The sequence below is a fragment of the Eublepharis macularius genome, chromosome 8 (genome assembly GCF_028583425.1).
Source record: "Eublepharis macularius isolate TG4126 chromosome 8, MPM_Emac_v1.0, whole genome shotgun sequence".
NCBI classification, from domain to species: Eukaryota; Metazoa; Chordata; class Lepidosauria; order Squamata; family Eublepharidae; genus Eublepharis; species Eublepharis macularius.
In genome coordinates, this window is record NC_072797.1 from 17,251,236 (window position 1) to 17,279,186 (window position 27,951).

Sequence of the window (27,951 nt, forward strand, 5' to 3'; positions counted from 1 at the left end):
GGGTGATCCCCTGCCCACACTGGAAGACTGCAGAAAAGAAAGGGCTACCCTCGCCAAAAGCCAATACAATAAAGGGGGGGGGGGAGGGAATCCCGCGTGGGGTTGAAACGAGCAATGCTCCAAGACAACAAAGCTTATGAAATTAACTCACATGAAATGAACCTCAAGCTCTTGAACCACTGGAAGACTGGCAACCTTATTTAATATTTGGCACATTTACAGTTTTGCTTGTAGAGAACTAAGGCATCTATACATTTAAATTCAGTGGGCCAATTAATATAATTGTATGTGCTAAGTTCTAACTGATGATCCATGTTATGTTGTTAAACAGCAAAACAGATTTAAGTTTGATAAGAAAGTAAGTCCTGCATATATTTTGATTTCCCCTCAAATTTCCATTTTTTTCTAGGAAAAGAACAGGGAGAAAATACACGAGTTTTCCTCCCATAGCTTCAAAATTTCTGGAAATTTTATATCTCTACATAAGCTATGGTACCACCTGGCCCCAGACTGACTAGGGCCTTTCCTGATATGGAGCTTTATTGAACTCAAATACTCTTATCCAGAAACATCATTTTTTTGTGCATTTGATAGTTATTTGCTTCATACACACACACACACACACACATGCAAGATTGGTACTTACGCTGAGTGTCTAGCAGACAATGTTACATCTTTTGACACTTGAAATCTGAGCTTTAATGACTTTACAATCAAAAATTCAGTCAAGCTTTCAGTGTGAGAAGACAGTGCTCCAGGGGTTGTCAGAAAACACTCAGATCAATACAGCGGCCTAAAGGATTTCCTTTTTCCTAAAGGCCTTTGCATTTATAACAGTGCCGTTCAGAGACAGCAAACTGCCTTTTACCTTCTTGTCGATGAATAGCCTTTACACTTTCTATCCAAGCATTTTATGGCTCTTGATAGCGATATGTGGAAAGCCTTTGGAAATCCAGGCCCAACATACTATTAGAAGCCCTACCTCCCTGTTTTTTTAAAGAATTTAAGAATACTTTAACAATTACAACCTGGTAGGGGTGGAGGAGTCCCCTGCCTCTAGCTCTGACGGCCTGCTGCTGCTCTGAGCAATGTTTACCTGGCTGGCGGGGAAAAGCAGCCTCCCGGGTCCGCTCCTGGGGTGGTGCGACAATGTCACTCCCAGGAATGATGTTGTCACACTGCCCTGAAAGTGCTCCCATGCTTCACAGTGGGCCAATTTGAGCCCCAAATGAAGCATGCGTACTCCCAAACCTGTGCAATGACATCACTTCCTGGAAGCAATGTCATCACGCAGGCCCAGGAGTGCATGTGCACTTTGCACATATGGAAGGAGCAAAAACAAAGGTGAGTACTGGGTCTCCTCCCACAGGGAAGCTAAGAGGACCTGACATTAATTAATTAATTAATTAATTCAACTTATATCCCACTCTTCCTGCAAGTGGGCTCAGGGCAGCTTTCAACAAATATACTGTTAAAATACAATAAAAACCTTATTAACACATTAACACATCAAAATTCAGGTGCCATCAGACAGATTGGCTACTACCTGGCAAGGGATAGGGCTGCCATCCACCCCCCGCCCCAGAGCAGGGGACCCGCTGTACCCACCCACCCCGCCCTGGCTTTCTTGGCCAGCAGGGGGTGCGCTTCCTGGGGTGCCTCCCAGGTGGCGTCCCCCTCGGCGGTGCTGTGTGCTCCCACGCCTGCAGTGGGCCTGATTCGGGCCAAATTGCACCCTGCAGCGGGCCAGTTCAGCACCCTGGAGAGCACAGGAGTGCTCCCAGGCTGCCTCTTGACCCACATGATGACAACACTTCCCAGAAGTGATGTAATCGCGCAAGCTGGGAGCATACACTCTGCCCGCATGCGCAAACAAGAACCCAGAAACGGAGCAAAGTAAGTGCCAGGCACCTGATCTCCTGCCGGGGGAGTGAGGGGACCTGGCAACCCTTTGGCCCCATGAGACATGGTCATTTCTGGTTTTACATTAGAAGTGACAGCGCCAGGGACCTCCAGAGCATGTGCTTGCGCAAATTGGGGGCTGCCCTCCACCTGCCAGCCACCTCCCCCATTTCAAGGTACAGAGGGCTGGTAACCCTAGAGCGGAGGGTGGAGAGAATATCATACAAAGATTAAGCTTGGATGGCTGCCTATTTCTGATCAAAAGAGGGAGCAACAAAGAAACAATATATAACAATAGGCCCTAATTCCTCATGTAATCCCTCAGATACCTGTAAAAGTTTCCAGGTGAGGTGTAGGATTGTCTCCATTGGTGATAACCAATCATGTTTAGCTACACAATAGCTTTACACCACTCTCATTTCCAAATTGTTTTAGACTAGGAGATAGAGAGATCCTTCTGATGTGTCTAAAAATCCCCCCCTTCTTTCTCCAGGGAGCAGAAAAGTTTCAAAACATGCAGGCAGTAAGACCTTTTTTATAATCAGCCATCTGACTCTGCTGTCCTGAATCCTCAGATCAGATACGCTAGTCAAGCATTTACTGCCAATGAGAGATTTCTCTCTCTTTGATGTATTTTCCAGCGCTCCATTTAATCTAATTTTAAATGGTTTTCGTGTGGCCATTGTGCAGGATAGAAGTACATTTTCTCATTATCCCTGGAGCCAGACAGTGGTGCTATGTAAAATATATAAGGATTTTGACTTGTACTTTTCATTGGCTGTCACATACAAAGCCTTGCATGGCATTGGCCTCTCATATCTGCGAGATCACCTCTCGTCCTATGCCCTGCCACTGCAGCTTCACTAATTTGAACAGGGCTTTCTAGATAGCCGCCTGCAAATGGGTAAAATCAACAACTGCCTGTACACACACATTCTCTGTGATGGCCCCCACCCAGGGTTGCCAGCGACAGGTTGGGAAATTCCTGGAAGACTGAGAGTGAAGCCTGGAGAAGGCGAGGTTTGGGGGTGGGGAGGGACCTCAGTAGGATATAATACAGTACAGTCCACCCCCCAAAGTAGCCATTTTCTCCAGGGGAACTGATCTCTGTGGCATAGAGATCAGTTGTAATTCCAGATCTCCAGCTACCACCTGGAGATTGGCAACCCTGCCCCCATCTTATGGAATGGGCTGCCTGAAAAGGTCAAGAAAGATCCCACTCACCTGGCTTTCTGCAAAACTGGGCAAAACTGAATTATTCAGGAGGGCTTTCTTTACACAGTCAATAGGGCTGTGCTGGAAGGACATGGCTCAGAGAGATGCATTGATGACTAAATCAAAAAGAGTCCAGTAGCACCTTTAAGACTAACCAATTTTATTGTAGCATAAGCTTTCGAGAATCAAGTTCTCTTCATCAGATGCCTGATCAGGCATCTGATGAAGAGAACTTGATTCTCGAAAGCTTATGCTATAATAAAATTGGTGAGTCTTAAAGGTGCTACTGGACTCTTTTTGATTTTGCTACTACAGACTAACACGGCTAACTCCTCTGGAGCATTGATGACTGTAGACTATACTACAGTGTACTTTCTGTTGCTGTAAATATGCTCCTACTGGATAGTTCCTTGGTGTTTTATATTTTGCTTCGGCGTTATTTTTTGTTTTTCTTCTGCTCGGTATTGGGTTTTTGCTTGTTTTAAAATTTCTGCTATCCTACCTTACTGTACTCTTTATTGAATGTACTGTGTAATCCTCAGCTCTTGGTGAGAAAGGCAGATTATCTATAATGCAAATAAATAAATAATATTCCCTCCCAGGACTTCAGTAATTTCCTCCCATTCTAGCTCTTTTAATAAGAACAACAACATTTGATTTATATACCTGCTCTTCAGGACAACTTAAGGCCCACTCAGAGGGGTTTACAATGTGTTATTATTATCTTCACGACCAGGGTTTTTTTTCTGGGAAAAGAGGTGGTGGAACTCAGTGGGTTGCTTTTGGAGAAAATGGTCACATGGCTGGTGGCCCCACCCCCTGATCTCCAGACAGTTTAGATTGCCCTCCACTCCGCTGAACTCCCCTCTGTCTGGAGATCAGGGGGCGGGGCCACCAACCATGTGACCATTTTCAAGAGGTTCCGGAACTCTGTTCCACCACGTTCCCGCTGAAAAAAGCCCTGCTCATGACAATTACCCTGTGAGGTGGGTGGGGCTGAGAGAGCTCTGAGAGAGCTGTGACTGACCCAAGGTCACCCAGCTGGTTTCAAGTGGAGGAGTGGGGAATCCAACCTAGCTGTCCATATTAGAGTCCTGCTGCTCTTAACCACTACACCAAACTGGCTTTTAACGAATCCAAATATTCTAATGATCCATTCAACCCACAGTCACAGTTTGGTCAATGGAATGTATTAATAAACATAGATGCAAGTTTTTCCAATTCTATCATTCATTCTTAGAATTGGAATTGCTGGTTCGGAGCTAGAATAAACAAAAATACTGGAATTAATGTTTCTGTTCCTGAATTAGCTCTCCCACCATAGCCTGAATTTATACCTAGGAAGACTAAATGTATAACATAATGCAAATGGGATACCACATTCTGGGTAGGTGTTCCTTGCAGGAACTCTGAAACCTTAGCCTACATGCCTTGCTGAAGATATTGATCTTTGAACCAGTTTCTATTTTATGTGCTGTTCATGTGTTTAACTGGCAATGTTGGGGGTTCAGTTTCACCCATAATTGGTACTCCAAAACATCTTAGAAAACCTTGTTAATATACCTAATTGCACCTATTTTTCCAGCATGGACATTTCATTTTTCATTTCCCCACCTCTAAATAAGGTAGAAAATGCCTTTTCTCTAAAGCATTCTTGTTTTCTAGACACTCTTCCACTATTGGACCTCTACAAGAGAAAAATTGAACTGGAGCTATTTTGAGAAAATCTGTTCCCCATTCATAATCTGAAAAAAGAACTGATGATGGTAGTATTATTCCTGCATGGCATTGGTCAGACCTGTGTTGAAATACTGTGTATGGCTCTGGTGTCCTCCTATCAGGAAAGCCATGGAGGATCTGGAAGAAGACGAAAAGAAGAAACTAAAACATTGTTAGCAGGCAGACGTCTTCCCCATACTGCAAAGGCAGTTTATAGATACGGAATATCATATCCCCCTTGCAATAAGTCCTAGACACCTTCCGGGCCACAGGCAGAGATAGATCAAGATGGGTAGCCATGTTAGTCTGTCTGCAGCAGTAGAAAAGAGCAAGAGTCTAGTTCAGATATATCTGAAGAATTGAGCTGTGACTCATGAAAGCTCACACCCTACCACAAATTTTGTTCGTCTTACAGGTGCTACTGGACTCTTGCTCTTTTCTACTGCCACAGGCAAAGAGCATGCCAGCTGGCCTGGAAACTGAAAAGTTACCAAGCCGTAAGTCATAGGGAGAATGATCGACTGATGGCTGTCCACACCCTGAAGGGCAGCAGAGATAACAAGGAATCCTAAGAGAAACTCCCTGCCTATTCTCATCAATGCCTCCCTCCACCTTTCCTCTCCTCATTACCTAATCAGGCTATTCAGCATATCTGATAGCCTTCCTGTCTGGTACTTACCAGGTCATCAAGCAATATTTTTTGTCAATAGACCATCCCAGATAGTCATATGAAACCCTTCCCAAGTTATTGCCCTTCCTCTGGACAAACCATTGAGCCATTGTTTGGGGGCAGAGACATCAGTTTTGCTCCAAGATACATTTTGCCTTATAACTGGGCTGCCCAGCCATGTGCTCAGTGTGTGTGTGCCTTGGTACCCATCCATGCACCCCCAGTCTGATTGGACTTCTCTCTCTTCATTATGTCATTTTGCTGCTCTTCCATAGGCTTCCTCTCCTCTCTGAGACTGGTAACTATCACCCTTCCCCGAAATCTCTTTCCTGTTTCCCCACTGTCTTCTTAGTTAGCTTAGTTAGTTAGCTCTGTGTGTATGCTGTGTGTGTGTTTTATGCATGCTTGCCTTTGATTCCTATGTTAATAAAAAAAACCCTTCCTGTTGAACATTACCTGTTTATTTGAGAGTTCTCTAAGGGAACAATCCCCATAGGCATAGATGGAGAATCCCAGTTACCCTCTTTCACTACATCTCCTTCAATGGTAATTCTCCCACAAATTAAGGAGACCTCCTATTTGGGTAACAACATAGCTGCTATAGTGGTTAAATCGTTGGACTCTGAGTCAGCAGTCTGCTGGTTCTATTCCCACTAGCTGCTATATGGAAGACAGGGGCTTATAGTTCTTTCTGTCTTGGGCAAGTCAAGAAATAATGGGTACAAACTACAACTAACCATTTTCTTTATTATGTCTGGCTATCAGGTAGAATGTTCTGCCTGGGGCAATAGATCAGGTTACCTAATGGAAGAGGTGAGAACATAACCTGTGGGAGGGGTGGGGCTGAGGACATAGGTAGAGACATTGCCAAAGTCACTGAGGTCACTACAGTGGGTAACTCTAGGAATCACTGTAACTCTGTAGTAGAACTCTATGGTTTTACCATATTACAATACTGCCTAAGGTTTTGGTGGAATTTTCATTCCCAACAGGCTTTAAGGTGGTAGAGAGAATTTGTTTTAGATTATTCAAGACTTGAGGGAAACGAATAGAGGTGCTTCCAGCTGTACATCTAATGTGTTTGGACTTGATGACCCATGAAGTCTCTGCCAATTCTGTAATTCTGTGAAAAGCATACGATGTGCAAAACCAGATCTAGATAATGCCTTCTGAGCTAGCTCTTTGGGGATTTTATATGAATAGCCTATGAAGCCACCCAAAGTACCACAAATGGAACTGAATGTGCTTTGTTCATATAGCGAAGGTGCTTTTTGTTCAGTGTAGGAGGAGAGATGGGATAGAGAAGGATTAGAAGGATTTCTGTCCAATTCAGTTCAATGCTTCAGCCAGCTACGGTAGCTTTAAATATTCCGTTAAGCATTTCTGCACTTTTTTTTTAATTGACTCAAAAGATGGCAGGACACAAATGGAACAGCGGTCTTTAAATAATTAAAAGGCTGCTAATCCTCTAGAAATGTCAAGTAGTGCCCCACTAATATCACATGGTGTGCCATTTCCCATGGCTTGTTAATCGAGGGGATCCTATTCTCTGAACATAAATAACTATGCGAATTGCTCGTTTTAGTCGTCAGGGCAAAAGGTGCAAATGGAAGACTGAGAAGACACACTATGAAGAAAAGAGTAAGTGATTTTTTTTTCCAAATCTGGATGCTGTTAAATTAAAGATTCCAAATTGGGGACAGTGAAATCAGTAGATTAATCAACCAAAGTTATTAAGTCAGGGGAGGGGGCATGAGTTTCCAACAGTGCAATAAAATTTTGGTCTATTGACTTTGGAGTTAATAAAGTTAAGCATATTTCTTTGGGAGGGGACATTTTGCCTCTGCTGCGTAATTGTAATTGGGAGTGACGAAGGTAAACTTCTACCAGGGAGTGGCAGTTTTTGTATATCCCAATATTTCCTTCAGTGTCTCAAAAAGGCCTCTTCACGGAAATTCAAAAATGTACTTAGAAGGTAGTTGATTTAATAAACTGAAAACCATGGAATCGGTTTGACAGACCTTGTTAAAACCGTAAAACTGTCATGTTGTCATTTTTTTTTGTTAGCAAATCTTATTAGAAAAAGATTTGTTTTAAAAATTGAAATATTTTGCTGCATCATCTATCAGGCTTCCATATAGTTGCCAGGTCCAGCTAAATGAAGCAGGACCATGGTGGGGGGGGGGGGGCACCAGCAATGGTGTCGCTGATGGTGACGTTTTTTCTTTCTATCACCAGCTTCCATCACCTTCTTCAAATGCTCCATTTGGTCAGAGTACTGGTTCCAAGCATACACATTTGGTACTGGAGAGCAGGGCTTTTTTTCAGCAGGAACTTGGTAGAACGGAGTTCTGGCACCTCTTGAAAATGTCACATGGCCGATGGCCTCGCCCCCTGCTGTCCAGACAGAGGGGAGTTTAGATTGCCCTCCACGCCGCTCGGTGCAGAGGGCAATCTAAACTCCTCTCTGTCTGGAAAGCAGGGGGCAGGGCCACTGGCCATGTGTTCATTTTCACCAAGGGCAATTTAAACTTTAAAAAACTCCCCCCCATGTTCCAGCTGACCCAAAATGATGTCATTTTGTGGTCCTGAGTTCCACCACCTCCTTTCACAGAAAAAAAAGCCCTGCTGGAGATACTAGACAGACTGGGGAGTCTATTGATTTCCTGTCCACCCTGCTGCCAAACACTACCATCTAATTGCAATAGCTTGGATGAACTGTAGTTAGGGTTGCCAAGTCCCTATATCTTCCTGGCAAGGATTGGTAGGGGGATATGGCACTTACCTGGAGGCTAAATCTCGCACGCAGAAGTGAGGTTGTTGTGCTGGCAGTGAGCTTGCTCCCCATGCTTTGTGTGGAGCCAATTCAGCCTGCTGGGGGTCAGTTCCTTTAAACTGCCCAAACCCCAGCCCCCCTACCCCCTACCCCCCCCATCCCCAGCCCCACACTTACCTTATCCTGCAGCCCAGTCCTTCCTCTCCTCCCAGGAGGGGCGAGAAGGCCGTGACAGCCATTTGAGGGGCAAGAAAGCTGTTTTCGGCTTCCCTGCCCCTCAAATGGCCACCACAGCAGCCATTTGAAGGGCAGGAAGGCCGTTTTCAGCCTCTTCCATTGCCCTGCAGGCCCCCAGGGTGGCGGAAGAAGCCAAAAATGACCTTCCCATCCCTCTTGGGAGGAGACGAAGGACGCTGCACTGCAGGATAAGGTAAGTATGGGGCTGGGGCTGGGGAAATGGCCATTTAAACTGCCCTGTAAATATGACCCAATGAACCAGCATGGAAAGGAGCTTCCACGAACCCTGGTTCGCGAACCCGAACCGGCCTGGTCCGTGGGTTTTTTTGGGTCGTAATTTGGTTCATGCCCATCTCCACTTATAACCTTCTGCCAAATATGCCCTTTTGGGAGAAGGGCCTTCAGCAAGCAGACATTGGACATCTTCAGGCTTGGGAAGCGGCATGGATCCAGACAGACTGGTTGGATATTTCGATCTTGCTTGAGGCCTGGTTTTGGAACTGCAACTGTCTTGGGCACCTGATGCATAATGTATACTAGCAGAGAAACAGGGGAAGTACAGCTCTGCTAATGTACGTGTGTGGGAGAATGGGAATGTCTTTGAGCCCTTCACATTATTTTGATGTCTTCTGAAGATAGAGACATGGGCTTAAACAATGGCTAATCCTTTTGCTGTGACAGACTCATTACCAGCAGGCCTGTCTTCTTTTTCACACTGGGCTTAGCCAATCTCTCAAGCAGAAATTTCACAGGAAGATTTAATATTTCTTCACCATGGGTGGAAACAGCCACTTTGAGTCCAGAGATTGTCTGACTGTTCCACTTTCTGAGAAGGGCGGGGGGAAAGCAATTCAGCTGACTGAAACGGGAATTTGGCAGAAGCCATGTTCAAATAGACTTAATGAAAATGACCAAAGACCATAATGGGCCTTTTATTTTTGAGAGCTTCGTAAATTCTATTTGGCCCACTAATAGACACGGGGGTGGGGGGAATAATATGAGCCGTTCTCTACAGAAAACTCATTATTGTGACCTGGAGACTCGTGAGGAATCATGGAGGGACGATAAACAATTGACAGATTCCCCTCCCTCTGTGGCGCGAGAGAGCTGAACTTTGTGTCAACACAGGAACAGTAGTGTGTGTGAGTGTGTGTGTGGGGGGGGGTAGAGGGACACCTGAGATTTTATATCTTTTAGGAATTTGAGGTCAATTTGTCTTCCCCATTCTGTTCTTCTTTTTTAATTGATACTCAGACGGTTTGTGGTTCCTGGAGGACAATGAGCATGCTTGGGGTTAATCAGGCCATTTCCCCCCAGTTCTTCCTCTTCCTTCTCCACTTACAAACACATAATTTGACAATGTCTGAGAAGCCAACCCCTCGTGGGGTTTTCATGGCACGAGACCAACAGAGATGGTTTGCCATTGCCAGTCGCTGAAACCCGGGTCTTCCTTGGAGGTCTCCCATCCAAGTACTAACTTAGGCAGACCCTGCTTAGCTTCTGAGATCTGATGAGATCAGGCTCACCTGGGCTATCCAGGTCAGGGATAGTAGGAATAGACAGGGCTTTTTTCCTGCCAGTATGCCGTGGCACACCATGCCAGCTCCTCTTTTAGCCAGCAGGGCTTGGGCCATCTGTGCAGAGGCACAGGTACCATTTAAAACAAAAACAAAAAAGCACTGGTTTTCATGATGCCTAACACAGTACAGAGATAAAATGGATGGGGCTTTTGGGGAAGCAAAGATGAAATTAACAAACCCTCTGAACAGCAATCTCTGCAGACTCTGTCTTTTTAAACTACGCATCTCTCTACGGTTGACAAACACGCACCAAGACGTCTTGAATAGAGAAACTCTAAAAGTCTTCTTAAAGTAGCTCATGACAACACTTTTTTTTCATGTGTGTGTACAAAATCCTCATCCTCATCCTTAAATTGAGTACATGGCATATTTTCTAGAATTAGTGGTCGCGTAAGTGTAAGTTATTTATGCTTTAGTCCCACCCATATTTCTTTGCCAATAATTTTTAATGAACTAATTTGAACTGGCTTTAGTGTGCAGGTCAATTTGCTAGAAGTTACTGATGCATCTTGCAGTGAGATGCTCTGAAAGGTTACAGACTGTGGGTGCAGGACTACTTGGTACACCTGGACAGGAGGATCTCACAATTCATGTTGTGATACAGAATCACCTTCTTGTGCTTCCTGAATGTGCATACTCAGGTGTCCTGTTTGCTGGGAGACCTCCTGCCCTACGCCAGCTCTTCCTGCCACCATTCAGCTAGGCAGTGTGTGTGTGTGGGGGAAATACTAGGAGGAATGGGAAGGGGGTGATCAATGTCATGCTAACATCATTACATCACTTCTGGTGTGACCTGGAAGTGACATAATCATGTCAGGAGATGATCTAGCATTAGCACTAGAGCATTGCTCCATGTGATGATGTCACTTCCGAGTTGTGCTGGAAGTGATGTCACCACATCACTGACGATGTCACAATGTTGCTGCTGAACCTCCCATGGGTCTCCTGCTGGTTTCCAGGCTTGAGCTGGCAACCATTTTATTGGACCAAAGCTGCTTAGTTTCAGCAGTGGAGCTGGATCTTACTCCTATCAGATCATTCTTTATCAAAGATAGCAGGCCTCTTTTACTCATTATGAAGGAAGTGTGGGCTAGACATTCACAGCTTGAAGCCCGAAAAGAAAGAAAATGTGTAAATGAGGGAATAATTAACCGTGAATCAGGACGGACTGACTTGGATCAAAGCAATTTAAACCGCAAGCATAAAGTTCTGAATTAAAGAGAGACAGTTTACTTAAAGTGTCAGTTTCTGTCTCATCAGGAAGAAACTTTCCTTCTCTCCAAATCTACAAAATATATTTACAGCCAGTGTGCAGATCTTAATCACCCAGGACATCATACTAGAATGTGTATGCATCTATCTCAATAATAATATAGCTAGATGGTTCCAGGTGGTTTTTAAACAGTAGGCCAACTTTTAAAGTTTTCAGGAATGAAACCAGGGAAGTTTGGGGAATGGGGACATGGGAAGTGAGACGTCTATGCGCTGTTATGTCACTTCTGGGGAAAACATGGAAGTAGTGTAGGATAGCTCTAGGAATTGCCAGAAATGCTATGGTAAAGCCATAGAGTTTCTGGTGATTCCTAGAAATACACTATGGGTTTTCCTGGGAGTGATGTGGCAGCACAGAGGATGCCCACAAGGTTTTTTTTAATTTTTCTCCAAGCAGCAGCAGACAACGGGAGCTGGGGACAGGGAATGGCAAGTCTATATAAAACTGTCTAAAAAGTACAGCTGCATGATTGTTGTCTGGGGTAGGTCATTTCAATGATCTTACTTCAGTTTTATGCCAGAGGTTTATTGGCCCAACTCATACTGCTAGCTTTAAAGTCCTAAGTTGTTTGGGACTGGGATATCTGAAGGAGCACCTCCTCTGCCACCAACCTACATGGATCTTGAAATCAGTAGATGAAGGCCTGCTTCATGTGCTGCCACCACAGGAGCTTCAGTGGATGGCAACAAGTGACAGGGCCTTTTGGGTGGTAGCTCTGAAACTCCGGAACTCCCTCCTGCCTTAGGGGAACTTTCATTTTGATTTTTAGGGGCAAGATAGAATGTTTGAGTTTTTTTGTCTTATCTTTGAATTACCCATTTTATGTGTGGAGTGATTGATATGGATTTTGTCCCCTCTACTGGGACAGTATAATATAGTGGTTAGAGTATTGGACTAGGATCTGGGAGACCCAGGTTTGAATACCCACTCTGCTGTGGAAGCTAACTGGGTGAGCTTGGGCCAGTCACACACTTTCAACCTAATCTACCTTACAGGGTTGTGGTGAGGATAAAATGGAAGCAAGGAGAATGATGTAATCTGTCCCATTGGAGAGAAAGGTGGGGTATAAATGAAGTTTAACAAATAAATAAATACTTAATTCTCTTTTGATTGCTGTGCTGTTTATTGATGGTGTATTTTAATATTTTGATGTATGGTGATGAACTCTACTTTTAAGATACTTCATGTACCAAAGAAGAGGGATAGAAATGCTCAAATAAATAAAAGAAATGTTAAAATAGGGCAAAGGCAAGATGCCGTATTTACTAGATGCAGAGTGGCCAGTTGGTTGAAGGACAGAGACACTGAGCCAAGCTACAAGTGACGAATGACACTTGCCTGGCAAGTGAACAGACTCACGTGTATTCCTCTCTGTTCACTTGCCATTCACTTGCTCTCCACTCAGGGCCAAGCTACAAGTGACGAATGACACTTGAATGGCAAGTGTATTTCTCCCTGTTCACTTGCCCTCCACTCAATCCACTTGCTGTTCAAGTGTCATTCGTCACTTGTAGCTTGGCCCTTGATCAAGCGGAGAGCAAGTGAATGGCAAGTGAACAGGGAGGAATACACGTGAGTCTGTTCACTTGCCAGGCAAGTGTCATTCGTCACTTGTAGCTTGGCTCACTGACTTCATCCAACTCCAGCAGCTACCAGCTCAAAAGAGGACTATTTAGATCAACAGCTGTGCACTAAGTGCCACTTTGAAGTCAGCCTCCCCAGTGCCGAAGGGACAGATGCTCAGATACATGTGCGGCCTCAGAGGGATGCCACTTTCTTATTGGGCAGAAGGAGTTGACTTCCAAACTGAGCCACGGCGTGCAACTCTTAGGCACTCTGTGCTGAGTTTCAGCAGCTCCTCTTGCTTAGGAAGTGACCCAACTCACTCTTAACATGGCTTGCCTGAGATCTGCACTCCACTTCAGAGCTGGGCCACCTCACTGCTCTTCTCAGCACAAGCTGTGCAGCTTCCCAAATGCATCTGAAGGACATGCTCCAAGCAGAATATCGTGTGCTTGAGGGTTCCTTGTGAGCCAGGATGTGGCTCAGCATTCCCAAAACTGTGGAGAAACCCTCCCACGGAGCCTCTGGGAGCACGTGGCAAGCTAGAAGGAAAGAGCAAGAGTGGGGGCTTTCTGGTCAAAGTTCTGCTTTCAGTCCTTGACTCCAGATTTCCAGTATGAAAGGAGAGGAAACTCCAGAAACAAGTCTTTCCTTGTCACTCTGAGAAGATGTTTTCGATCTTGGAGCCAGATGTTTCCTGGCTATCTTGTTGGATGGGCAGATGTTTCCTGGCTATCTTGTTGGATGGCCAGGGGGAGATGGATGATGATATAATACTAATAATACTAACAACAACAACTGTGCTTATATTCCACTATCTTCAACAGATTAGTGCCCCACTCAAAGCAGTGAACAAATTCAGTCAGTTATTATCAGGGGTCATTTCATAGAAAAAGAGCTGGAGGAACTCATTAGCACAACTCATTAGCATATGCCACACCCCTTGGGCTCAAAATTGGGCTCAAAATGGCAAAAAGGGGTCCTAAATGACTGAAAAGGGCCTTTTGGGCCCTTTTGGGCCTGGTTTGGGGCTGAAATGGCCCAGATCAGGTCAGTGCTGGGCAGGGGAGGGTTCCCCCACCTGGCACCAATCCAATCCAGGCTGTTGCGGCCCCAATCCAGGCCGAAACGGGCCCAAAATGGCTGAAAGTCAGGTGAGTGGGGCCACATGACATGTGACCAGGGCCGGGGCGCCCATGGAGGCCAGGTAGGCGGTGGCCTCAGGGCGCGGGGTGGTGGAGGGGGCACTGGAGGAGGCGCGGGGGATGGGAGCACGCGCCATGGGGCTGAGAGGGGTGGCATATCCAAGGCCACCTGCTGAGCTCATGGCAGTACTGGGATCTGAAGTACCAGTGGAGTGCTGATTGCCATAACTGAATGAAACAACAATGAAACAAATTCTTTTACAAGTCAAAATGACCTTAGATGTATTAATAGACATTAAATAAATAACAGTTTTTGAGAAAGAGACATTAATTGCAGTGAAAGATAGTGATTTCCGCACATGTTGGATAATGCACTTCCAATCCTCTTTACAGATCATTTGGAACGAATTTTTTCGTGTGCGGAACAAAAAATCCACCTCAAACAATTGATAAAGTACATTGAAAGTGCATTATCCAACGTGTGCGGAATCAGCCATGGACTGGCAGGAGTGTCCTTTGTGCATAACCACAGCAGTTGACCCAACAATGGCATCTGCCCCTTCTGTTGCCTCCCCATCTCTGCTTTAAGGAATACATGCCAGAGAGAGAAGAGGAAAGGAATGTTCATCGTGAACAGTTCTCTCTCTCTCTCCTCTTGCTTTGAACAGATCACTTCTACTTCTGTGGATCTAGATCCAAGGATCAAATTACCTCCTCTTCTGACATGGGCAATGTAGGAAATATTGGGAAATTTTTAGATGAGCTTCTCTAATGAGAAAGTGGATGGAAACGATGCATACCTGTATTTCTCAAACAAATTGCCATCATCTGTGCATGGCAACATCAGCAGAGGGGAATCAAGCTGGTATTTGTGCCACACTCGCCAGTCTGATGTCTACATGCGCAGATCGGTCTGGAGACAAACATCCGCTGAGGCATATGCATCCTCTGCAATGGGGTGTGTGTGTAAAAGATATTCATATGTGGAATGAAGGGTAGTGATATTTCTCTACCCTTTGGATAGGTTTTCGCATGCTGTTGAAGTGGGTAGCAGGGTTTAGGATCCCAGTGTACAAACAATGTCTTTTAACAGCAAGGATCAATTTTAATTATTTAGGGATACCAAATGAATTGGATAAACAAATCCTAATTAATTTAACGTTTCAGTATTTATAGCAATATATTTGCTTATGTAACTGTGTATGCTTGAAACCTGGACTCATGCTCCCACCTTCCATTTGCAACACCGCACATATCAGAGCACAGAATGGTGATGTCAATCCATCTTGTACTTTCAGGTTAGTTCTTCTGGCACGTCTTATGTTCCTCTGCCTGCTTTTTATTTCATTCACTGTTTTACACTCCTGGCAAGTCTTGTCCAAATGATCTCCAAACAGCTCCCTCTCTCAACTTCTTCCTTGATATGCTGTCAGCCACTCAGCCAGAGGCATTATCCAAGGCCACCTGCCTCAGGAGCAAGCCTCAGGAGCAATGCCTCAGGAGCAGGCCTCAGGAGCAATGCCTCAGGAGCAATGCCTCAGGAGCAGGCCTCAGGAGCAATGCCTCAGGAGCAGGCCTCAGGAGCAATGCCTCAGGAGCAGGCCGAGTAAAGCAGCCCAGGTTCCCAGTAAACTAAACGGCACTTACATAAACATGAACAAATAAATCTGCCTTATACTGAATATCTGATTGTTCCATCAAGGCCAGTATTATCTACTCAGACTGGCAGCCGCTCTCCGGGGTCTCAGGCAGAGGTCTTCCATGTCACCTACTGTCTGGTCCTTTTAATTGGAGTTCCTGGGGGTTGAACCAAGGAAACTTCTGCATGAAAAGCGGATGCTCTGCCACTGAGCCACAGCCCCTTCCAGCTATATAGTCTACTGCTGTGCGTGGTACCTTCTCCAAACCATTTACACCTCCTATAGGAGGTTTCCCTCCTACCCACAGTATCCTTTTCTCTTCACCGACTCCCTAGCTGACCCCATCTCTTCTCTAACTCTCCCTCACCTGTCACTCACTGGCATTCTCTCAGGGCGAAGCTACAAGTGACGAATGACACTTGAACGGCAAGTGTATTTCTCCCTGTTCACTTGCGCTCCACTCAATCCACTTGCCGTTCAAGTGTCATTCGTCACTTGTAGCTTGGCCCTCAGTAGCCATTGTAGTGGTGTAGTGGTTAAGAGCACGGGACTCTAATCTGGAGAGACAGGTTTGATTCCCCACTCCTCCACTTGAAGCCAGCTGGGTGACCTTGGGCTAGTCACAGTTCTCTGGAGCTCTCTCAGCCCCACCCACCTCACAGGGTGTTTTGTTGTGGGGATAATAATGACATACTTTGTAAACTGCTCTGAGTGGGCATTAAGTTGTCCTGAAGGGTGGTATATAAGTCGAATGTTGTTGTTGTTGTTGTTATTCCCTATATATGATGTTCACTACAGAAGTTTATATTATCATATAAAGAGGACCTGACTCAATTCTCCTGCATACAAATACCAAACGCATAGAATAACCAAAGGCTGGCTGGACAGGAACTCTTGCAAATTCAGTCCATAAGGACCAGCCATGTCTTGTAAGAGATCTGGTTTGATTTTCTTCTTCAAATTGCTTGGAAAGTGTACTTTAAGACTTGATGGCTTTGTTTCCAAGCCCAGAGGTGCATGAACAAGGTAGCTTTTCTAAACAGTGAGGAAAAGGCACTCTGCACATGCTTAGAAGCACATCCGCCACCTCAAGCATGTTTGAGGTGAGCCATCTGAAATGAAATTGCCCCCTGTAACAAGTGTGTGCCACGTACCAGCATCCATTTTGTTTATTTTTTTTAAGTCAGGTTTAAATTTGTCCTTAAAAATCCATTTCAGAAACCCATTCTAGTACACCAAAAGGTTTAGACTGGCTCTATTTTTTTATATATATAACTGTGTGCCAAACCTTCTTAAGATAGACAGGAACCAATTTTGTGCTTTTCTCCATCTTCCTAGCACGACACAAAAGAGCAGAAGATGAGTTGCTTTATTATATACCATAATAGAAATGTGTCTACAGAAGTCGTAACTGGCTGGGAGCGAGTTTAATAGCACTGTGGAAAGGGACAAAGAAAAATCTACAGATAAATAGGACACTGCAGAATGTGCTGCTTTTAATATTTCATATGACGGTAATGAATTATTGCTTAGAAGCTGGAAACAGCAGAAGGAAGGAACAGGTCAGAAATTTTGAGAATCTATCTCCTTTGTAGCAGCATGATTAAGCTTGATAGCGTTTGATTAACATCAGGATCCATATCTGAGAAAAATGAACCAAGAGGAAGAAAGTCAAGATGATTGAAGGGCACAGAGCGTTCCGATAGTGGAACTGTCTAGATTCTTCTGCTTTGAGGTGGGAATCTGCAAACCCATTAATTCTGAAAACATTATCGCCCCCCCCAATTGTTGCCATTGCTTCCTTGGGGAGCTGGATCATGCTTTAAACTAGGCTTGTCAATCTCCAGGTGGTGGCTGGAGATCTCCCAGAATTACAACTGATCTCCAGGCTTCAGAAAGATCAGTTCCACTGGAGAAAATGGCTGCTTTGGGGGGGGGGGGTGAAGTCTATGGCATTATATGCTGCTGAGGTCCCTCCCCTCCCCAAATCCCACCTTCCCCAGGCTCCCAAATCTCTAGGAATTTCCCATCCTGGAGCTGTCAACTCTATTTTGAATATTCCCAATTGCAATGTTTTTTAACTTGCTGTTTTACCATCACATTAGGTAGGACTTTCTAATGTCGACTGTCTCCTTGCTACTTCCCAAGGTGTGTTGAAATGCAGTTACAAGAAGTAGCCAACAAAATGTTTAGAAGCCCACTCTTCCCGCAGTCCTTAACAGCATCTTAATAGCAATGTCTAAAATGTCTATGTCCTCCTGTCCTGACCTGGATGGTCCATCTTGTCAGATCTTGGAAGCTAAGCAGGGTCTGCTCTGGTTAGTACATGGATGGGAGATCACCAAGGCAGTCCAGGGTCGCTGTGCAGAGGCAGGCGATGGCAAACCACCTCTCTTTGTCTCTTGCCTTGCGAACTTTCAGGGGTTGCCATTAGTTGGCTGTAACTTGATGGTACTTTACACAGAAGGTCTACGCAATGTTGTCACTTACTTCATTTCCATACGTTTGTATTAAAGCTTAAATGAGAATCATTGTAACTAGGGATGCTGTAAAACTCTTACCTTTGGAATCATCTGTGTTGTTATTCTGTGCATGTCCATTTTCTCACAGCCTTATGGGAAGTGTAGTTCCCCTCCCATGCCATTTAATTCCCTGACGCAACTATCCATGATCCCTGGAGGACGATTGATTTAATCGACTGCACAGATGCAAATGTCATACAAGGCAAGGGAAATAAATTCAACTACCACAAGAAAAGGAAAAAGTTACTGTGCAGCTGCAAGGCTGTTTGATTGCTGTTCAAATCAGGTGGCAATGTACCAAACGGATACGAGGCTTGGCTCATGAGCTATCATGTCTGTCAGATTGTGCATTGGCCTGCCAAACATGTTTGCTAGCAAGCTGGCGGCATCCTTAATCGTAGCGGGGGGGGGGGTGTTCTGTTAACGCTTTCCCCTCACAGTGCACAAAAAAAACCACATTCCCCACCCTGTAAAGGAAGTTCCACTTCCATTTAATTGAAATGAGCATGCCAAGTTGAAGCCAATCTAGAGAGTTCGAAAAGAGGAGTGTTAATCTGAACAGACATTTGGGATGTCAATTTATTTGGAGTGGGGAGCGAGAGCATTGAAGAGATGAAATCTGGATCCCTGCTGGGATTCAGTGAGAAGAAGCATTTCCAAGAAAACCTCATGGGGATCTTTAAGCAACTGTCAGGGAAAGAAATGCTCCACAGGCACCCGGCCCTGTGAAAAGGACAGAGGATGCCAGCAGAACACAAACCTGGAGGGAATGTAACTGGGTGTGGTAGCATGGCGGGCCGTGCTGGGATAAGAAGCCAGAAAACCTGAAGACGAGGAGTCCCGTAGCCCTTGGTAGTGGTGGAGAGTGCCCTCATTCATAGCTGACTTATGGCGACCCCTGATGGGGTTTTCATGGCAAGAGACTATCAGAGGTGGTTTGCCATTTCCTGCGTCTGCAACCCTGGTCTTCGCTGGAGGTCTCCCATCCGATTATTAACCAAGGCTGACCCAGCTTCTGAGATCTGACGAGATCAGGCTCACCTGGGATATCCAGGTCAGGGCCCCATAGATGATACCAGCATGTTATAAAAGACTGCTTACGGGAGCAAATATGGGGTAAAGTGAAACATGCAGATTTTTAAAGGATCTTGGATCCCCAGACCCAAACTGGGTTTCCACAACCATACAGCAGTTAAAAAGTAAATGGCTGTTAAAGAATAAAGGAGACCCCAAACAGCCTCAGAATACATCCATGGGGGGAGAAGGGGATCTCCCCTCAGAAGGCATTTCTCCGCGTCATAATAGCATGGAGGACATTTCCCCCCCATTTGTGCTGCTCCACGTGCCCAGAATACTCCATGTGGAGCAGAAAAATCAAGGGGAAAACCTCCCTCCCCTGTTATTTCACACAGGGAAATGGCTTGAGAAGGAAGGAAGAGCCCCTCTTCCCCTCATGGAGGCATTCTGTGGCTGTTTGGGCTCTCTTTTATTTTTTAACAGCTATTGTTCAAAGCTGCCATGTAACTGCAGGGAACTCAAATTGGGTCTAGGGAGCCCAGACCCAACTCTTTAAAAACCTACACATTTAGCTTGAGGGGTAGCTATTTTAGTCTGCTGCAGCCAAATTAGAGAAGAGTCTTGTGACTCCTTAACAACTAATTAATTTATCGTAGCACAAACTTCATCAGATATATGAAGTGTTAGATTCAGTTGGAAGGATATTATTTTCCTTCCCTGTGTACAGAAAACTTAAATTCCTCTCCTTGTAAAGAGAGTTCCAGTTTCATTTAATTGAAGTGAGCATGCCAAGTTGAAGCAGACCTGGAAAGTTCCAAAGGAGAAACTACATGCACATAGGGTTGCCATGTAACTGCAGGGTATGAGAGATCTCCTGCCCCAGCAGGCCTTGCCTGCTAGCACTCCAGCAGCTGGTGTGAGAATGACAAATAATTGAAAGTACTTCTATAAAACCCAGAAGTGACACCATTCCTCTCTAGGGATCATTGGAAACTCTATCATTGGTAAAACTATCAAGTTTCCAGTAATTCCTAGAGGCTACTGGTATCACTTTTGGAAAAACTTTGAAGTGATGTCCCACCTCTCTGAAAACTCTATGGTTCCCCCAGAACTGGTGTCATACCGTTGCTGATGGCAGCCCCCCATGTCCCCATCCCACCCAATCACCTGCTGGTTGCCAGGCGCAGCCTGGCAATCCTACGCACAAAATGATATTAACAGCTGAAGAATGGACTGGTAGAAATTACTAAATGTATTGGGCAGATGTCAGATGTCAGGCGCATAGTACCACTATGCTTACCACTGCTAATAAATGTGTGAAGCACATATATGCCATACTTTTTAAATGAGGAAGCAGTGGCAACATATTCAAGGGTAAGAAGGTTCAAGTAGGGAACATAGGACACCAAGATCAGGGGCTGGGGACTGGCTCTGGAGGGAAGGGGAGCAGGCCAAGGCCATCTCCAAATCCTGATATCTGAGAGCCAAGCTACACGAGACGTCCAACACGTGGCGGGTTCGTGCAAATTTACCTGGGAAGTGTAGTCAGGCCAGCAGTGGCAGCAGGGCCAGAACAACCGGAGCGAAAGAGTCAGTGAAGAGAGCCCAAGAGAGCCTTCTGCCACTGCTAGCTGCCTGCCAGATTCGGGCTCCCCTCGCTGACTCGTTCTCTCCTGTCCTTCTGGCCCTGCTGTTGCTCTGACTTTCCCCACCCCCCGAACTCCCAGAGGAAAACCCAACCGGATCCACTCTGCTTCGCTTAGAGTAGCAGCAGCAGAAGGAGCTGCTGAGGCTGCTGCTGTTGCCGCCACTGCTACTCGACCTTCCATTCTCACAGAGAGAGGAAGCAGTCTCTGACTATATTTCCCAGGTAAACTTGTGCGAACCCGCCACGTGTCGGGCATCTCGTGTAGCTTGGTTCTGAGTCTCTAGGCTTTTAACCTAAATTCTGCACCACTTTACAATTTCCTGACTAAAGTCATTGAACGAAATAAGGTTTCCAGAGCCACCTATAAACCAATGCATGGATTAATTTGAACGGCACTGAACAACTGAAATCCTTGCAGCATCCTTAATGCAAATTTCCCCCCTCAAGGGCAGGCTTTTCTTACATTAAAAAGCTCTTCTATTTTTCTTGTTATGGATTAAGTTGATAATAGTTTTTCTGGTTAAGCTAAAAGCGGAGTTTTCTTATGTATTCGCAACTGATGTAGCTTAATTTCAACTGGTTGACCTACCTTTCGAGAATCAAGGGAAATGTCTTGAAACAAATGAAAGCGTGCTTGTGCCTCCTGGTGCGTCTCTTAGCAGAACTGGCAAAAGCAAGTTCTTTTCCTCAGCTGGCTTTCTTGGACAAAATCCCAGTGCTTCAAAATCGCAAAACCTGTTTTTCAAGTACGGTGCATCATTAACAGGAGCCTGGCTTCCTCCTGAACAGCCATCGTTCCCTCTGTTTGTTCAGCTGGAGACAATGTGAGGCTGCAAGACAAAGCCAGCAATGCAGGTTTTTTTTCAAATCAATATTCCTGACAATGGTAGGAGATCATTGGGGTATAGTGTAGAAAAATTGCTCTCTTGTCTAGGATTAAGTGAGCTCCACAGCCCCAGACTAGCAGTACAATCCTCAACAGCATTACAATCTTCTATGACCCTTGAAGTCAACAAAAGTGACTTTTAGGTGACTGCAGTGGCAGTGGGTGGCACCTGAGGACGCTGTTGCCCTTGCTGCCACTGAAAAACTTGGACTGTGTGATGATCTAAGGGGATGTTAGAGGAGCAGGAGAAAGAAGTTAATCTGGTGCTTTTGGAGGGAAAGCCTCACCTCAACACAAGGCTGCTGTCCTCTTTACGGTAGCACAAATATAAATAACTTGTGTATGGTGGTGGTGGAGAGTGCCGTGAAGTCATAGCTGACTTATTGCGATCCCAGAGGGGTTTTCATGGCAAGAGACTAACAGAGGTGGTTTGCCATTGCCTGCCTCTGCAACCCTGGTCTTTGTTGGAGGTCTGAGAGCCAAGCTACAAGTGATGAATGACACTTGCCTGGCAAGTGAACAGACTCATGTGTATTCCTCCCTGTTCACTTGCCCTCCACTTGCCCTCCACTTGATCACTACGTAGAGCGCAAGTGGAGCACAAGTGAGCAGGGAGGAATACACGTGAGTCTGTTCACTTGCCAGGCAAGTGTCATTCGTCACTTGTAGCTTGGCTCTGAGGAGGAAAACCCATGCCACATTTCTCCACTCGTTACCTACCCCCAGCTGATGCAGAAGCCACTAAAAACTTTATTTACTGGCCTGCTGGGCCTTGGCCCTATTTAAAATAAAGCCACCCCTGAGGTAGAGATGTCAGGCTGATCCTAGCAATTGGTGTGAGGTTTGGGAACGGGGACAGAATGGGAGGGGGTAATGTCACAAGCATGATGATGTCATTTCCGGGGGAAACTGGCTGGTAACTCTCCGAATCACTGGAAACTCTACAGCTAGATTCCTAGAGCTACCTGCTGCTACTTCCAGCTTTTCTCCAGAAATGAAGTGGTTATACCCATAACAATGCCATTAAAAAAAATCCCCAAGTGGAGGCAGAGGCACGCAACAGGAGCTTGGAAGTTCCCTGGGAGTAGTGATAAACAGATCAAGGGGATAGCACCGGTAGAGCAGAAAGGTGGGGTGCACATATCCTGAACTCTCTCTCTCTGTGTCTCTACTGCATGTCCCCCTCTGTAACCTGAGACAAGGAACAGCGTAGCTGTGAATTTCCTGTGTTGTGCAGGGTGTTGGGACTAGATGACCCACGGGGATACCTTCCAGCTCTATCAAAAAGAGTCCAACAGCACCTTTAAGACTAACCAACTTTTTTGTAGCATAAGCTTTCAAGAATCACAGTTCTCTTCGTCAGATGCATGGAGGGCAAGAAGAAACTGGTCAGATATATAGGTGGAGAGGGGAGGGCGGAGTAGATGCAAACAGTAGCTTCTGATATGGAGATCAGTTTGCTTCTGTTAAGGAAGACAACTGTGATTCTCGAAAGCTTATGCTACAATAAAGTTGGTTAGTCTTAAAGGTGCTACTGGACTCTTTTTGATTTTGCTACTACAGACTAACACGGCTAACTCCTCTGCATCTATCTTCCAGCTCTATGTTTCTTATATTACGGAAGCTCCTCTGCCCTTCCTTGGCAGAAATCTCTCTAGACCTTGTCCCCTCTTTTATGGATCAAAGAGGATCTCAGAAAATTTGATCAAGTTTATTTTATTGGGAAGGGGAATAAATAATGGACAATCAACTCTCTAAACAATTGTAGCTTTCTGTAACGGCTGAGAATCAAGGATACAGTTACTTATAGCAATAATTAATACATGTGTCAAAGCAGGGGACCAGTAACTGTTGGTGGCTTCTGAATGGAAATTAAAAAGACTTTCCATTTCAATTTTTTAACTTTTCCCACGGCTACACAGTTGTAAACTTACAGATTGCAGCTTGTCACGTAGCTTTCTCTACACAGTATACAAGAGAGAACCATAAAACAGTGTGGCCCACCCTAGACTCCAGGTCACACCAGGCAAGATGCAAGTTTGGTTTGGGGGTGCACAGTAGTTTTGAAAAGGGAGTTCCCACCTGGAAACTCCTTTAAACTGTTCTAAGGGCCCCCCCTTTGGTCAGGAGCACTGTGAAGTGTGTGTGAAGTTCTGCACCATTTTTGAACCTGAAATGTTATCTCAGAGCCAAGCTACAAGTGACACCTTACACAGGTTGGACACTTGTCAGCTTACCTCAAGTTTTGATGGGAAATGTAGGCGTCCTGGTTTTACAGCTTAGCTCTCCATTACAGCTGCAAGACCAGGATGCCTACATTTCCCATCAAAACTTGAGGGAAGCTGACAAGTGTCCAATCTGTGTAAGATGTCACTTGTAGCTTGGCTCTAACTCACCATCAGTTAAACTGTGTGTTTTTTTAAAATTCCGCCCCCTTCGCCCCTTCCTTCATCCTCCAAGAGTCCGAGAGGCCCTGCTTGGTCATTGCTGGCTTCTCCGCCTTGCCAATAGGATTCAAATGGGATTGGCAGATATTGAAAAAGGGGTGGGTGGGCTTGGCTCTGACCATCACAGATGACTGTGCAGAAAGTGAGGCATGTCTAGGGCTGCTGTTTCTGGTGGCAGGGGGTGGGAGTGGGGGGAGAAGATGGAGGAACAGGCCTCCAGGGCACACTCCTGGGGTGCTGCAACAGCATCACTTCTGGGAGTGACATCATCACGTCACCACAGGAGTATTCCCACGCGTCATAGAGGCCTGATTTGGGCCCCAAACGGGCTGAATCTAAAAAGAAAAAAATGAGTGCCAAGTCCACTCCCTCTAGGGTTGCCAGGTTTGGGTTGGAAAATTCCTGGAGATTTTGGAAGAAAAGACTGGAGAAGGCAGGGTTTGGGAGGGGAGGGTCTTCAGTGGGGTATGATGCCATAGATTCCACCCTCCAAAGCAGCCCTTTTCTCCAGGGGAATTGACCTCTGTTGCCTAGATATCAATTGTAATTCTGGGAGATCTCAAGCCACCACGTGGAGGATGGCAACCCTAACCCCCTCCCACCAGGAGGGTAAGGTAGGGTTGCCAGTCCCCCGCTGTGGGTGGAGGATCCCCGGCTCCCACCCTCCACCCCCCACCTACCTGGCCAGTGGGGGGAAATGTGCCTCCCAGGGTGTGCTCCCGGGCTGTGTGGCACGGTCCTGGGCCCAAATCAGCCAGAATTGGGGTCGAATCAGCCTGGATAAGGCCAGGATAGGGCTCCTGTACAGTGCATGAGCTGTCCCAGGGTGGCTCATGGCTCACACAATGATGTAACTTTCTGGAAATGTAAGTGCTGGGCCTCCCACCCTCCACCCAGAGGGTAGGGGACCTGGCTGGTATGTTGCATCCATTTGTTGGTATGTTGGTATGTTGTGAAACCGCTGGTATGTTGCATCCATTTTTGTGGCCTTCACGGGATGAAAGGTTTACAGCCTCCTGCACAAAAGGCAGCATCCCCAGATCTCTCCTGTCCCTTCTTTCCCCCCTACCACCCTGCAATGATGAGCTGTGGTAGCAGCAAAAAAAGAGGAGGGGTGGGGGTAGCTGGATGCATGGGGTTCTGGCAGTAGAGAAGGGGTGCTGCCACTCCTCTGCCACTGGTGCTGCCACTTGGCAGCCCCCCCTCCCACACTTTTATTGCCACTGCAGCAGGTCTCTGGGGGGTGGGAACAGGCCTTGTGGGCCCCAGTTCTGCTGGTCAGGACACTCCTTGCATGTAGCATACTGTGCAATCACTTTAAGCTCCAGCAAAACTCCTGCTTAGTTTTGCTGTAACAAAATAACAGAGCTACCCTCTCTGGAGTTATTACAATGGGATTATTACCATGGAAGGGACTGCATTTTGCTTTATGGACCGGAAATAATACAGCACAGGGCCAAGCTCACTGCCTCTGTAACTAGGCCCAGCAGACTCTTGGGGAACCTCACTTGGGATTCTGGCGGTGTATTGGAATAATTTATTGTGCTTCATTTCCGTGGCTGCTCATGGCCTGAGGAAACCTGAAACAAGCCAAGCTGCAGCCAAAACTGCCTCAGTAGCACTTAGCAGCTTTCTTGGAGCCTCGTTAGCGCTTAGGCCAGCTTCCCTAAGATAGTGAAGGCGCGTCTGGTTTTGTTTTATTGCGGTAGTAGGAGATGGATATTTTTCCCCAGCTCAAAAATGAAATTCCCCTTTACACAATCAATAGGGCTGCCAGACCCCCATTTTGGCATGGATCGGGCCCATTGTGGGCCCCTGCAGAGTGCAGGAATGCTCCCATACTCCACAGGGGCCTAAAACAGGCCCAATCCGTGCCAAAATGGACCCAATCAGCGCCAAAATGGGAACAGATTGGGCCCATTTTGGCGTGGATTGGGCCCGTTGTGGGCCCCTGCAGAGCACAGGAATGCTCCTGCACTCCACAGGGGCCCACAACGGGCCCAATCCACGCCCAAAATGGGCTGCGTGGTGACATCACTAAGTGCCGTCATTGCGCTTGCAGGAGCGCACGCGCTCTGTGCACGCGCACCCCCCCCCCACACTCAGGTAAGAGCCAGGCCCCAATCTCCCGCTGGGAGATCGAGGAGGCCTGGCAACCCTAATAATCAACATGGCGGCCTAGCGTTGTATGTACGAGCATAAACATTCTCCTCTAATGATGTTTGTTTTGCCATCCTTGAATAGGAGATTACCCTTCCTGCAATGTTATTTTATACCTGGAAGAGATGTTTTTTAATCGACTAAAAAGTATGTTTAAAGCTTTCCAGAGAAACAAGCACATGACAACGATACACGACTTCAGATAGAATAAGGAAAAGAAACCAGGTCTGTAGGCCAATAAATATTATAAAGTAGTTTTTCCTTGTATACAATTTGGGATCGTATAACTGATACACATGAATGCACATATTTCAGTGGAGTTCGGTCTAAGTATCTCATGACGGGAAGTTGTCATGCGCTGATTCAGTTCGTTGGTCCAGGTAACCCAGTAATGTCTACTCTGGCAACGCCTCTCAGAGATCTCCAGAGAAAAATCTTCCCTAACACATGCTTTATTTAGAGATCAAAACTGGGATCTTTTGCATGCAAAGTTTATGGTCAGTGCATATTTAACAGTACATATTTAACAGTACACATGAAACAATTGATTTCTATGGTTGTAAATATTCAGCTGTCCGTGGTTGGTTCCCGTTGAACGAGACATTGCAATAGTGCAATCAAAGTTTCCGTTTATAAAAAAAGAAAAGAAATGGGGCTTGACTGTTTCCAGGAGCCTGCAAAAGTTTGCAGAACTCCTGGTCTTGGGCAGGAAAATCTCTGCCTATGATTCAGAAACAGAAAAAGGAGGATGGGAAGGGTGGGAAGTCTCTGGAGAAGTGTTTCCAGTCGTTCTCATGCAAGTGAAAAAAGCGCTAAAGAAGTGTCACAAAGTGGAATAAATGGAAAATCTGTGTGTTTGAGGAAAATGCAATGATTACAGGGGGATAATGGGTATTCACATATGCATGTGTAAGTATAACGGAAGAATTTTGATACAATGCGCTATTGTGGCACTACAATAAGGACGTGTGAAAATGACCTCCATCCTCTAAATCTCCAGGAATTTCTCAACCTGGAGCTGGCAACCCTAACATGAACTGGTCTGAGTGCTCAGGTCGGAGAACTATACTTGCTGGCTTGAGCTGCACAGAAGAGAGAGGGAATGTAATATCAATTAATTCTCTAGGCATAATCTCAATATCTTTTTTCTTCATCCCTCCATAAATAGATCCTAGATTCATAACTGGCAAAGCATTTGTAGCCCAAAATGGATAGTTTAATGTAGAAATGAAAAAATCTCTTTTCCGACATATGTTCAAGTTATCTGGGTAATGAATCCAGATACAAAAAAAATGTTTCCTTTTCTCGGCCCCTTTTATACATATTCACCCTTACAATTGTACATATGTTATTGTCATTTTATTGCTTTATTTATTAAAAATAGAAGAATGTAAAATGATAATGATATCACTTCCCTAAAATTCACAGCAATTTATTCACCCATAGTAGGAGTCCTGTTTCCTCCTTTACATTAAAATAATCTCAAAGGATTCTGTATATCAACAAAATGTTTGTGTTCATTCATCACCGTTTTTGTTTTTTTTAAATGCA

The 27,951-nt window shown here is 45.5% G+C and overlaps 1 protein-coding gene across 3 annotated transcripts in view; it reads left to right on the forward strand.

The window, feature by feature from the left end:
• RAB27B (RAB27B, member RAS oncogene family) overlaps positions 1–27,951 on the forward strand; it is a 161,902-nt gene that overhangs the window by 22,142 nt on the left and 111,809 nt on the right. The window contains exon 1 of one of the 3 annotated variants that reach the window (XM_054987679.1): positions 26,611–26,625. The exons of the other annotated variants lie outside the window; for them this stretch is intronic. The gene's annotated coding sequence lies outside the window, so the exon portion shown is untranslated. Of the gene's footprint in view, positions 1–26,610; positions 26,626–27,951 lie in introns of those variants that run through there. 3 annotated transcript variants of the gene reach the window in all.